The sequence below is a fragment of the Phoca vitulina genome, unplaced genomic scaffold (genome assembly GCF_004348235.1).
Source record: "Phoca vitulina isolate PV1807 unplaced genomic scaffold, GSC_HSeal_1.0 scaffold8, whole genome shotgun sequence".
NCBI lineage: Eukaryota > Metazoa > Chordata > Mammalia > Carnivora > Phocidae > Phoca > Phoca vitulina.
In genome coordinates, this window is record NW_022589711.1 from 38,366,317 (window position 1) to 38,379,412 (window position 13,096).

Here is a 13,096-nt window from a genome sequence, read left to right on the forward strand (position 1 = left end):
ATACTGGCTAGTATAGACCATTCAAGATACAGAAATAAATAGATTCTAATTCTGGTCAGAAAGCAACATAATTTGTTGATTCCAAAAAATCTACATCTGGAGTACTTAATAAAAATTAAAACTAGGTTGGCCTTTCTCTTTCCCTCATCTTGGAACCTGTGGAGGCCTCCTGGGAACAGGACTCCTAAAATGATAAATATGTCTGGAATCCTGGTCCAAGGCCATTTTTGCTGGCTATAAGAGGGGTCTCTAGAACCAGAAGGAGCACACAGCTCTTCTTAAAATTGAAGGTATTTATGCTCGAGATGAAACGGAATTCAATCCAGGCAAGAGATGTGCTTATGTGTACAAAGCAAAGAACAACACAGTGACTCCTGTGGGCAAACCAAACAAAACCAGAGTAATCTGGAGAAAAGTGACTTGTGCTCATGGAAACAGTGGCATGGTTCACGCCAAATTCCAAAGCAACCTTCCTGCTAAAGCCACTGGCCACAGAATCCATGTGATGCTGTACCTCTCAAGGATTTAAACTTACTGAAAAGTAAATAAAGGTATAGATTTGTTCTCTTATATTTTTGTTAAAAAAAAAATTAGGGATGCCTGGGTGCCTCAGTCAGTTAAGTGTCTGGCTCTTGATTTCAGCTCAGGTCATGATCTCAGGGTCTTGAGACTGAGCCCTGAGTTGGGCTCCATACTCAGCTGGGGGTCTACTGGACACTCTCTCTCTCTCCCTCTCCCTCTGCCCTTCCCCCAGCTTGTGTTCTCTCTGTCTCTCAAATAAATAAATCTTTTTAATATATGTGCTGCCGAAGCGAGCACTAAATAAATCTTTTTAAAAAATTAAAACTAGGTTGAGGACAAGTAAAAAAAGCCTCACCATCAACAGGTGAATTTTTCAAATAGTGATAAAACCGTATTTTATTCCCAATATTCTACTGATAGCAGAACTATGGACATGTCTACATGAAGTAGTCTTTTCATTGAGCTGTATTATTTGGGTCTAAAATGTTCAGTCATGTTGTAATACAGTTCCTATCATTCTACTCACACTTTGCCCATCCTTCAATCTTTTTCCACCATCATCCATCCTGTGACTTATTTCAGGAATTTGGAAAGCGGGCTGGTATCTCTTTTCCTCATATATTTAATTATGAGCAAATTATGAGATAAACTTGGACCTGCTGCTCTGACCAAATCTTCACTTTCCTTGCTCAGTTTTAAGTGTTCTGGAGGTCTTTTATAGTGGTCCCTGCCCATATTCAGCTCAGGGAGGGATTCTCAAACTGTCTCAACTCCTAAGGAAAAAGGCACTTCGGAGCTCTCAAAAATGCATTATTTCCAACATCAGCCAGCCCCAGAAAATCCAGTTCTGCAGTTGGCATGGAAGCCTGAGAAATAGGAAAATCAGATTAATGAATGATTTCCATAGAGCATTATTGAGATCACCACAAATCCCATTAACTTTTTTTTTTAACCTTTCCATACATTGTCTGTTGTCATGGAAACACAGCTTCTGCTAAGCTGCCTATAAAAATAATTTAATGATTGGTGACCCTTCTAGCTAAATGTTAGCTAATAAGCATTAGAAATGTGGGCCTTCTTTATTTCAAAAAAATGAAACAAAACAACCCCCCCCCCAAAAAAAAACCCCACCTAGCTTTTTTTCCTGGGGGGTTAAAACTCATGCCTGCCTATCATGTAGGTAAGGCCTGCATCCACACCCACCAATTCTTTCAGTCACATATTTACTCTGATATAATTGCAATTTTGTCCTGTATTCCTGGGAAGAAATTCATCGTCATCAGGAATGAGGGCAAGATTATAGCTAAGAATGATGTGTTACTAAATGCTCTTGGAGAATTCTATTAAAGTGGCAAACATATTTTGAGTGTACATTTTCCAGCAGATCGATTACTTGATTTGTTTTTTTACAGGTGTGTGTCATTGTTGGTAATGGCTGCGTATTTAGTGTTGCAGATGGTACCTTAATAAGTACCTTTTTATTGAGGTGAGATGCTTCTATACCAAGAAAAACATTTCTGGTTAACATTGCATCACATGTGATCAGACTATGAAAGCACATGGGCTTGTCAAAAGAATCTTAAAGTAATTTTATTGTTTAATTACCCAAATAATACTGTTTCATTTTAGAGAGGTAAAAAAATATAAATAAGAAAAGGAAGATAAAAATACTCCACGGTTTGCCACCCAAAATTGAGCATTTTAACATTTAGAGATATAGCTTTATATAGTCTGCTTCTCTGCCTTCTTCCCTTTCTATACACCTTCCACTTATCTATTTATCTATATCTCTATGTATATGTAGATATGTATTTAAAATGGGTTCATGGTGCACATATTTTGTAAATTGCTCCACAAGAGACATTTTCATAAAGATTGCTAAAATTACAGACCGATGATTTAAAATTCATGGTTCCTATTGCTGCTTCCCAGTGCTTTATGGATGGCCAAGGTAAAGGGGGAAAATGTGCAACGCTATACATATACACTTATTAGAACATTATCCTATATTTTGGAACAAGTGGGAAGGCTAATAAATCTCTACAATCAAAGACATATCTCAATACAAAGCCTCACGTTGGTTGCCCAACCTGTTGTCACACCGTTGTCACCCCTCATAAACCCGCCTGTGGGTGGCCATGGATCCCTTGTCAGGCCAGGGATCTAGGGCTGATTGAAAAGAACTGATGTCATTGTGCAAAAATACAGGGTTGCGGATATACGAACAGAAGCTTGTCTTTATTTGAAATTTTGATATTTTGTTTATCGCTAATGCATTTATCAGTGCCTTCATTTTGATTTGTCAAATATTGCATTAAAATATTATTTATCTTAATTTCGGATTTTTTTGATGTGACCTTAAAGTTCACACTTGGGGCAAGCACCTCACTTGCCCCACCCTAATCCTGGCCTTGAGGCTCCCAAAGGGAATGCTAGAATTATTGTTTTCTCAACAGACACTTTCTGTTGACTGGCAGCCGTGACTACGTGGGCTCTTAGGGACACACAGGGACTGTAAGGCTTGAGAGCGGGTGGGCCCATGAGGACTTCAGAATTAAATGTCTAATATTCCTAGGAAGTTAATAGAATTACTTTAAGACGTTTCCTTGCCTTCAGGAGAAGGTAGAGACGGTGAAACACGTGGATATAGGCAGTATGGAGTGGTCCAAAGCTGGTTGGGGCTGTGGCAAAATGAATTCATGCCCTACCTAAATGCTCTGGAAATAAACTAAAAAAGTAAAGAAGAAGAACACTGGCCTGCCAAACCAAACCACCAGTTTGCAATGCCTGGTGGGCTCTACCACTCCTCACGGCCTGGGAAGCGCGCAGCTGTGAAACTAGACTTGGTCACTTCAAAACTGGGGTTGGTGGAGAAGCTGATCAACCAGGGTCTCTTAGAACCTGGAGCTAACGGTTACTAAGTGTTGTGAGAACAAAGTGTTCCTTTATTCACTCACCATGAGTGCAAATTTGTGTTTAAACTGTAGATAAGGGGCGCCTGGGTGGCTCAGTTGGTTAAGCGACTGCCTTCGGCTCAGGTCATGATCCTGGAGTCCCTGGATCGAGTCCCGCATCAGGCTCCCTGCTCGGCAGGGAGTCTGCTTCTCCCTCTGACCCTTCCCCCTCTCATGTGCTCTCTCTCTCAAATAAATAAATAAAATCTTTAAAAAAAAAAAAAATAAATAAACTGTAGATAAGATGACTATTTCACTTTATACTTAGGGATAAAAAAGAAGGCATCTCTCTTGTTTGGATTTTTTTATGCAAGGGAGGTAGAATTCTGCTTTTTAAAAATTTCTTTTCCACCATGTTGGAAAAAGAAGATGCAGGTTCGAAACAAAAGGAGAAATTTTGTGTCCATCCGTTCTTGTTTTTCTACCCTCCATAGCCCTTCCCCTCTATCTTGAGTAAGTGGAGGCAGGGAAGAGCCTGGAGACACTGGGGGGGAGGGGTTCAGTGAACAAGGGGGAATGCAAATGGCAGCCAGAGGGAGGCAGCCCCTGCGCGCTGAGTCACCTCCACCCCGGGAGGGTAGGCAGCCTCTGCCCTTCCCATAGGAGATCACCAACAGTGCTCTCCAGTGCTGCCTTTGCTGACTTTCTGACCTCCTACCAGCCTGGGCCTGTGTCCTGCCTTCCTCCCCCACCCCCTGCCAACGTAGCCCACCCTGTCTGTGTAGACGACTCCTGCCAGCCAGACTGTAAACCACTTAGGTGGTGGGATTTTTGTCATACTCAGTTTCATACTCTGGTTACCTGAGTGTCTGAAAATAGCAAGTGGATATCAAGCAAATGCTTCAAGAACACACGAATGGGTGAATGAATAAATGAATGGATGAGCTTTGATTCTTGCCTGTCAGTCTCTACCTCCTTTTCCCTTCCTTTGGTTTTGCAAACTTCTCACAGGAGCTCCAAGCTGCAACTAAGGCTCCTGTCTAAGAGAAAGAAGTACTTCCCTGAGAATTCAGCACTCTCGCATATCATACCCAGCGATGAACTTGGAGAAGCAAAGGCCCCGTCAATCTTACAAGTTGCAGTTCAGTCACAAATGGTGGATGGCTGAGAGATTTCAGCAACAGTATCCCCATTGTCCCTCCCTGCTTGCTCCACACCTGATTTTGCATCTTGGCCCTCCTTTACTTCATCATTGCCTTTGCACTTGCTGTCCCTTTTTGTTTGGAATGCTCTTCCCCTAGATACCTCTTTCAGGTCTTTCCTCAAATAGCATCTTCTCACCAAAGCCTTTCATGACCAGCTTGCTCAATATTTTGTATCACCTTTTCCTGTGAAAGTATTTCAGGTGGGAACAAGTCTTGTCTCCATTTAAAGTACTATTTCCTTGGGGTGCCTGGATGACTCCGTTGGTTAAGTGTGGGACTCTTGATTTCGGCTCAGGTCATGATCTCAGGGTTGCTGGGTGTGGAGCCTGCTTAAGATTCTCTCTCTGCCCTCTACCTCTGCCTCTCCCCACCCCCCACAGCTCATGATCAGGCTTTCTCTCTAAAATAAATAAATACATAAATAAATAAATAAATAATAAATATGATATCCTTTACTCAATTGTTTTATTCACCTATTTTCCATCATTACAATGTAAGATTCATGAAGTTAGGAACTTCCTCTGTTTTGTTTCTGTCTTCAGCTCTTAAGACACTGCTGGCATTGAGTAGGATCTCAGTAAACAGCGAATGACTAAATCTCTCTCAAAATTACAACCACAAACTTTACTTAAGTCTTTTATTTGCTCCCTGAATTTAGCACATATTTTTTGACCTTCTCACTTTTAAAACTGGTTTCTCCTAACTGGTCATCTAGTTCTAACAATGCCTGAAGCAACTACTAATCTTGGACTTTTCATTTATCTGTGTTAATACCCTTTTGTGCTTAAGTGAGTTTGAATTGGATTTCTGCCATGTACAACTTAAAATACTCCTGATATATCAACCCTTCTATGCTTGACCAGTCCCAGTAACCTCCTACATATAAGTAACCCCCTGGGTGATGCTCCCACTGGCTGGTCCTGGTTTCTCTTGGCCCCTGGACATTTTCACAACATCTGTGGCATAAGCATGGTGATTTGTTATCCAAGTATATAACACATTCCTTTTTCACCCCACATGTTGATCACATATTTTCAAGATTTAATGAATAAACTGAAATGCTGAGAGCTAACACCATTGTGTCTACAGAGGAGAAAAACATGATAATATAGAGCTGAGGTTGGAAGTGAGGTTTAGGGATGCCAATGATACTTTTCCCAGCCCCAAACTCTGACTGAAAGTCATAAAACATGTTATATGCTTAGAAGAACAGGATATCAAGTGTAATCTAGTCTTGAAATCATAGGTATCTCTCTCAAATATCAAACCTTAATTTATATCAGAACAGCATATGGTATGAAAGTAATTATACATCTCAATGAACATGAGTCCTTTGCTATTAGCAAACTATGTTGAACAAATATTTTAAAATATTTACTCTGGGTATATTACTGTTACACTGAAATAGAGTGGGTGTTGAATGAAATAAAAATTAGTATAGTTTTCTTGCCCAGAGTAGAAACACTGCATATATGTGAGTATGTATGTATGCATATATACACACATAATATATATGTATGTATGTGTATATATATATACACATATACGGTAATTTGATAAAATGCAGAAAGCGAGATAAGAAACTAAAATTTGAAAACAAAAATAAAACGAAAACACAGGAGGCTCACTTTAACAGCTATAATACAGAATCAGTTGTCACTAGCATCTATCCCGGATCTCTTCCAGAGGAAGAGCTCATTTTGCACTTAAAATAAGGATGATTAGCTAGTATCCAAGGCCTGCCTAGAAGGGGGCTTTATTGTATTTTTGAAAAGACCAAGTCGGGTTTTTTTTCTTTCCCCTTTTGGCTTGACTTTCTCCAAATAGTCTTTGTGAGGCCTAAGTTGGACCTCACAACACATCGTGTTGTGTATTATTAACCAAGTCCTCATCTGTTACTTTAAAGCTATTACCAGGGCAACTCACATGGAATCACTTCTTCTATTTGTCTATGCTCAGTCTAGAAGCTACTCCAGGTTCAAGTCATCATCAGGTGATTCCACAGAAATGTGTTAAACATGTGTGCTGCCCAAAGGAGATACCACAAGAAATAAGATGTGGTCCATAAGATTAAAGGGTGCCAAAGTAAAACAAGGGCAGTGCAAGGTTGTAATGACTACTGTAGAGGAATAGTGCTGTGAGAACCAGGTAGAGGTGCACCCAAACTGTGCAGACAATAAGGAAGGCTTCCTGGAGGAGGGGGATAAATTAGAGACATTTAGTTTTTAGTGATGTGGAAGTTTATTGGCAAAGAAATAGGAGAAAGAAATCCCACCTAGAGTGACCACCTTTACAGACCTCAATGTACAAGAGAGCTTGAAATGACTGGAAAAGGCAAGAGGTCTCTATGACTATAAATGAGAGTACAAAGAGATATATGGTTTTATACAGGTAAGAGGCTGTAAAAAAGTGTTGGAGATACTTATAAAGAGTTTAGAAAACTAAGGAATTTGGACTCTATTGTATAAGCAATGGTGTATAGGGACTCAACCACTAGAATCCATCTGGGATAAAATTCAATGGCTTTGTAAACTCAGATGAAAAAATAAAATAAATCTTTATCATGTGAAACATAGTCTCCTTCTGTCTCAGTCTGCTTGGCCTGCTATAACAAAATTCCATAAACTTGTGGTTTAAACAACTGACCTTTATTGCTCTTAGATCTGGAGGTTGGGAAGTCCAAGATCAAGGTGACAAGCAGATTATTTGATTCTTAGTGAAGGCTCTCTTCCTTTCTTATAGATGGCCACCACCTTCTTGCTCTATCTTCACATGGCAGTGAGAAAGGGAGCTCTTCTGTCTCTTCCTCTTCTTATGAGAGCACTGATCCCATCATGGGAGCTCCACCTTCATGACCTCATCTAAATCTATTTGCTTCTCAAGGCTCTCCCCCTCCTAACACCATAATATTGAGGGTTAGGGCCTCAGCATAAGAATTTTGGGAGAAAACATTCAGTCATAACACCTTCAATTATGAATGTAGCTAACAAAACACAGTTGTACCAACAGTACCTATGACTTTGTCACCAAAAGAAATCAGTTATTTTCTTTTCACATTACAGTCATTGCAAATACCTCAAAAAGATGTTTATGCTAATCACCTCTTCAAAATTTTGGTAATGAAATCTACTGCTACATCCTGTTGTTACCAAAGAAGCATATTAATAACCATATTACACATTTTTGAAAAAAAATTGGTAACTATTTCACAATAAATTTGTGTTATAATTGTATGCATATTATTATTTTCAACTAATATTCTGAGAAAGAGGATAATGGATGCATATGCTTATACTACAGAAATTTTAGAGACTGGATTTGTGGTTTAAAAAGAAAACTGGCAATACTGCAGGGCACAAAGAAGTTGTGAAGATGAAGATTAGTCAGAAGGCTAAAATTATTGCTTAGATGGGAGATGGGGAAAAAGCAGAAACACTGGAAATAAGGGTTGAGAAGAAGGAAGCTGTGGGAAGAAGGGAGGAGGAAAAGATGAGGCCATGGAAATAGCAAGTGTGGGCCCTGAAGTGGGCAAGAGCTGGCTGTGTTCTAGCAAACAAATGCAGAGGAGTGTGGCGAGAGGTGATGAGTAAGGGAAATTGGGACAGCTTGAGACTGTCAGGTAGAAGGACCACATCGTTAGGTCACTGTCGCCTTGATAAGGAGATTGTACCCGACGTAGCATGAGAAGCCATTTAAGAACTTTAAGCAAGAGAGTCAATGTGATTTCATGTATCTTATAAGAAGGGGACTGGTTTTCTGAAAAGTGAGGCTAGTGGGCAAAAAAGAATGGAAATGGGATACCAGTGAGAGATGATGGTGGCTGGGATGGGGGAAACAGTGGTAAAGGTGGGAAGAAATTAAACATGGTGTGGTGGTTTAATTTAATATGTCAACTTGGCTGGGCCATGGTGTCCAGAGAATTGATTGAACATTATTCCAGAGTTTCTGTGAGGGTATTTTTGGATTAGATTAACACATAAATTGGAAGACTTTGAGTAAAGTAGATACCTCTGAATAATGTGGTTGGGCCTCATCCAATCAGCTGAAGGGCTGAACAGACAAAAGGCTTGACCCTTCCCCAAGTAAGAGAGAATTCTCCAGCAGACAGACTGGACTCAAACTGGAAAACTGGCTATTCCTGGTTCTCCAGCGTGATGGCTTTCAGACTCAAACTACAATATTGGCCCTTCAAAGTCTCCAGCTTGCCAGCCCACTCTGCAGATTTTGGACTCATCAGCCTCCACAATCATGCGAGCCAATTCTTTATAATCAATCTCTTTCTCTATATATACATGCCCTATTGGCTTTATTTCTCTGGAGAATGGTGACTAGTACATGTGGTATGGTTAAGAGTTGATTCAACAAAGCTTGCTGACAGACTGTCTGGAGAGTGAGGAAAAGGGAGGTATAAAAGATATTTCTCAAACTCTTGTCATGAGCAACTGCATACATTGGTGCCATTTTTTGGGAAAGCAAAGAGGGAGGGAGAAACAGGTTTGAAAGATTAAATGAGTTTAGTTTGCATATGTTAATTTTGAGATGCCTATGATACATTTAATTGGAGATGCCAAATAGGAAGATGGATTTATGAGTCTCTAACATGGAAGAAAGAGCTAAGCTGGAGCTATAAAAGTTAAATATTATAGAGAGTATTTCAATTGACCTGGAGAGGGAAGAGAGAAAATGCTCAGGACCAAGCTCCAGGGCATTCATAGATAAGAACCAATAAAGGAAACCAAGAGGCAACAACCAGAAAGGCAGGAGAAAGACCATGAAAGTGTAAAATTCTTGGGAAAGAAGAGTGTTTCAAGAAGGAAATAGAAGTCAACAGTATTAACTATAAAAGCGATTTCACTGATGTATAATATACATGTAATTAAATGCACATATTTTAACTGTAGTGTTCAATAGGCTTTGAAAATGTATACACCTGTGTAATCTGTAATCCTTATCACAAGATATAGAACATTTCCATTATTCCCCAAAAGGTTCCTTTTTGCATTTTCCCAGTCGATTTCCAACCCTACCCCAACTCTCCAGCACCAATTGGTCCTCCTTCTACCACTATTTATTTGAACTATCTTTTCATATAAACTGAATCACATGGTGTCTGGCTTCTTTCAAGCAGCATCTTTTTGAAATTCATCCATGTAGTTTAGTGTACCAGATGTACCAGTAGTTCAGACTTTTCTGTTGCTGAACATTATTCTACTGTTTATCCACTCACATGTTGTTGGACATTTGAGTTGTTTCTGGTTTGAGACTATTACAAATTAAATTGCTATTAACATTTATGCACAGGTCTTTGTATTAACATGTGTTTTTATTTCTCTTGAGTAAATAACTAAGATTGAAATTGCTGGACCACATAGTAAGTGAACGTTTCATTTCTTAAGAAGCTGATGACCTGTTTTCTGAAATGGTTATACCATTTTCATTCTAATCAGCAACGCCAGCAGGACTCCATTTGTTCCAAATCCTCCCTCACCAGCACTGGATGTGTTGTCAGTTTTTATAATTTTAGCCATTGTATTGGATGTGTAGAAGTATCTCACTGTGCTTTTAATTTGCTTTTCATAGATGATTAAAAATCAAAATCCCAGCAAGATTTTTTTTTTTTAAGGAAAGATTGGCAAACTGATTTTAAAATTTATTTGGAAAGGCAAAGGACCTAAAATAGGCAATGTAATTTTGAAAAAGAACTAGCTTGTACTACCTGATTTTAAAATTCACTATAAAGCTACAGTAATTAAGACAGTATGATGTTGCCCTATCTCAAAGGAAAATAACAGAGTTCAGAAATAGACCCACACTTATATATTCAATTGATTTTTTATAAAAAGCCAAGGTAATTCAATGGGGAAAGAATAGTTGTTTCAAAAAAGGGCACTAAACCAATATATCTGTAAAGAATAAAATAAACCTCAGGTCTTACATCAAATCATATACAAAATTTAACTTAATTCAAACTGCATCATAGGCTTAAGGTAAAAACTAAAACTATAAAAGGCCAAAAAATATAGGACAAAATCTTTGTAATCCTAGAATAGGCAAAGGACCTAACGATGTGGTCCTTTTTATATAGGACACAAAAAGTATGATTTATAAGAGAAAAAAATTGATAAATGAATGTCATCAAAACATCTGATCTTTGAAAGATAGCATAAAAAAAATAAATAGACAAGCTAGAGATTGAGAGAAAATTTTTTATATATTATATATATTTTTGTATATTTCATGTGTATTCTTACTATTGAGTTGTAAGAATTCTTTGATATACTCTGGATACATACAAATATAACCTGGAAAATGATTGTATCCAGAATATGTCAAAAATTCTTACAATCAACAGTTAGAATATATGTTTGTGTATATATATAATATTATATAATATATAATATAAATTTAATATATATGATTCAATTAAACACTGGCCAAAAGATTTTAACGGAAATTTCACACAAATGGCCAATAAAATAGTTCTAAATAACTGCTTCTTTAACAAAAAAATAAATAAAAACAGGAACTTTATCACATTAGGTATATACACCCTTGAAGATGAATCTCATTTTAGAAGTATTGACATATGAAATATCCATGTTTTCAGAATCAGGAAACATACACTATGTTCCTGCCAAGTTGTCTACCTTCAGATTATCACTGTCCTATTACTCAAGGACCCCTGATCCTCAGTTTCTCCACAAATCTTTTAAGAGTATATTAGAGAGATCAGAGGAGCAAGATGGTGGAAGAGTAGGAGAGCCAAATTTTGTCTGGTCCCAGGAATTCAGCTAGATAGCTATCTAACCATTCTGAACACCTACGAACTCAACAGGAGATTGAAAAAAAGAATAGCAGCAACTCTCTGAACAGAAAAGCGACCATTTTCTGGAAGGTAGGATGTGCGGAGAAGTGAATCCGAGGCGATATTCACGAGGATAGACGGTGGGGGAGGGGGCCTCTGTCAGCCACTACTGGCAAGTGATAGAGCAACGGAGCACAAAATTGGAACTTTTAGAAGTCGGCTCTGCTGCGGGACGTCACTCCAGTGGCTAAGCAGGGGGTGGAACCCTCGCGGGACAGTGTGCTCTCAGGACCCTCGGGGTCACAGAAAGACCGGGGGTGCCTGAGTGCGGCAGAGCTCCCAGGGATTGGAGTGGGGAAGCCTGCTGCAAAGATGGAGCCGAGGAGCGGGCTCTCAGCTCGGGGTTGCCATAAACCATGATCCCTGGCACAGTCGGGCCACTGCTCCCCCAGCAGGGACCCAACAAGCAGCAGATCCGGGGAGGAGAGGTGCGGGAGCACACCACAAGGATCTGCTGGGTTTGGAGACTCCACACGGGGTCGGGTGCCAGAGATAGAAACACTTGGTCACAGGCTGGGTGAGCACGGAGTGTGGCCAGAGACCAGAGAGATGGGAGTGATTGACTGCTTTTCTCTGGGGGTGCACTGAAGAGTGGGGCCCCGAGTTCTCGGCTCCTCCAGGTTGGAGATTGGGAAGCCACCATTTTCACTCTCGTCCTCCAAAGCTGTACAGAAAGCTTGCAAGGAACAGAAGCTACCAACCGGAGCAGATTGCTTAGCCCAGCCCCTGGCAAGGCTGGAGCAATTCCACCTCCGGCAAAGACATTTGGGAACCATGGCAACAGGCCCCTCCCCCAAAAGATCAGCAAGAACAGCTAGCCAAGACCAAGTTTACCAATCAATGAGAACGGCAGAACCCAGCACTAGGGGAATACAGCACATAGAATTCATGGCTTTTCCCCCCACCGATTCTTTAGTCTTTCAAAGTTAATTTTTTTAATTTTCTTTTTTTCTTTTTCTATTTTTTTTTAATTTTTCTTTTTCCCTTTTTCAACCAACATCTTATCAACCCCTTTTTTAAAAATCTTTTTTGTTTTTCATTTTTAGAGTCATATTCTATCCCTTCATAGTAGTTAACCTTATTTTTGGTATATATATAAGTTGTTTTCTCTTTAAAATTTTGGGATACAGTTTCTTCTAGCAGGCCGAAATATACCCTAAATCTCTAGTGTATGGTTTTGTTCTAGTGTCCTGCCTGATCACATTTTCTCCCTTTTTTTTTTAAATCCTCTTCTTTCTTTTTTCAACCAACTTCTTATCAATTCCTTTTATAAAATCTTTTATAATTTTCATCCTTACAGTCATATTCCATCCCTTCCTTGTATTTACCCTTTTTTTGGTACATATATAAGTTTTTCTTTCTTTAAAATTTTGGGAGGCACTTTCTTCTAACAGACCAAAAAACGCCAAAATCTAGTGTATGGCACTGATCTATTCACTAGCCTGATCATATTTGATCATATTCTTTTTTTTTTAATCTTTTTCTTTTTCTTTTTTCTTTCTTTCCCTTTCTTTTCCCCCGGTTTCAGGTCTCTTCTGATTTGTTTAGTGTATATTTTTCTGGGGTTGTTGTTACCCTGTTAGCATTTTGTTCTCTCATTCATCTATTGT

At 39.1% G+C, this 13,096-nt stretch overlaps 1 pseudogene; it reads left to right on the top strand.

The window, feature by feature from the left end:
• The first annotated feature begins 214 nt into the window (after positions 1-214).
• On the top strand, positions 215-529 carry LOC116633672 (annotated as a pseudogene).
• The last annotated feature ends 12,567 nt before the right edge of the window (positions 530-13,096 follow it).